The following is a 1,634-nucleotide window of genomic DNA, read 5'->3' on the forward strand; positions in this document are numbered from 1 at the left end:
GAGAGAGGGAGGGAGAGGGGGGAGGGAGAGAAAAAGATTGTTTGAACAACAAAGCCTGAAGACAAAAGCATCTAATAGAGAGAGAGAGTAAGAGAGGGAGGGAGAGAGATACAGGAACAGCAATACAACTAGTTCAATGATGTGAGTAGGTTATTGAGAGAGGAGAGTTGGGAGTGGGAGTATGTTCTGATATTAACATGTTAGTTAATTGTTTTCTTTATTTGATTTTAGGAGGAGCTGATGAACAGCAGTAAACTAAATCATGTGAGTGGGTTATTGAGAGAGCTAGAGGGGAGGGAGGGAGGGAGGGAGAGAGTGTGTTTGGGACATTAATGTATAAATTTATTGTTTTATTTAATTTTTAGGAGCTGTATAAAGGTAGTGGGTTTCAAGTCCTCGTGAAGTCCTTGGTTTTTGTGCAGTCTTTGATGGCCTGGTGGAAGTCCAAATTGTATCGAATGATTGAAGAGGTCCTCTTGTGTGTTGGAGTCTAATAGCTTTGAGGTAGTGGTATTAAGAAGATTTCAGAGCAAGTTGCTATTGTATTATTGTAAGGCTAGTTGGGATTGCCTGCAGCTAGTAATATCTAATCCCTTACTTTATTATTATTATTGTCTGTAGCTGTATGCATGCATGCATGGTATTGTTACTAGGGAATCCCTTACTGATTCTGTGAGGGTCAATGGTAGGAAGTGTAGGACTGTGTAATTGATATGTTACTGGTACTGTATTAAGGATCACAGGTTATAATTTAGTTAGTATAAGAATACCATATAACCAATGTGTAACCAAATGAATGTAAATTCCTATTTAATCACAAATATTTCATTTGATTTTATAACAGTCCTAAACATGACGGTAAACTGTTTCTAAGTTTAGCTATTATTGATGTGTTTGTATTATACTAATTGGTTGTCCCTTACTGATTCCGTGTGTATGTATTTGTGCCCATGACTAGGGGACAGAGTCCCTTCATGTTTCACATTATTGTTTTTAATATGTTAGTGTCTGCATGTACACATGTACTTCATAATAATATATTGATGTTTAATTTATTTGTGTTGGTACACGTGTCCTCACGTAGTGTAAGATCGTAAAGTCTCCTGTTCCCAGTCTTGCTGTCTCTGGACAATGTTTATCACCATTGGATCACTCCACCTGCTTGCAAAAAGACTTTGTTATTTTCAATCGAATAATCATTATTTTTATGGATCGAGCCTGTAGCGTTTGTCATTATCCTGAAATAATTCTCGTATGATTTACTAATGGTTCTTTGGAAAAGACGTCATGCAGCTAACAATGAGGCAATCACTGTGGACACAGGACTTCACACTGTTATCATAGCATCGAGGATCAAGCATCCAGCACTAATCTACAGTTTACAATTGGATCATCATCTAATACTAGCTGACTGAGAGGAGGAAGGAGAGGAGCTGATAGACATACCAGAGGAGGAGAGGAGAACATATCCTAGCTGTTGTGGATTCAATGAAGACATGAGCTTATTTTTTCACTGTATGGGTTGAACTACCCTTTTTCACAGTGACCTGCTTTTAGTCCCGATCATGTGAGAGGGAAGGGGAGGGTTAGCGAAGGGGGGAGGGTTCTGCCCAGGAGTGTGGGCGAGGAGTCCC

Source organism: Amphimedon queenslandica, unplaced genomic scaffold, assembly GCF_000090795.2.
Source record: "Amphimedon queenslandica unplaced genomic scaffold, v1.1 AMPQUscaffold_12872, whole genome shotgun sequence".
NCBI lineage: Eukaryota > Metazoa > Porifera > Demospongiae > Haplosclerida > Niphatidae > Amphimedon > Amphimedon queenslandica.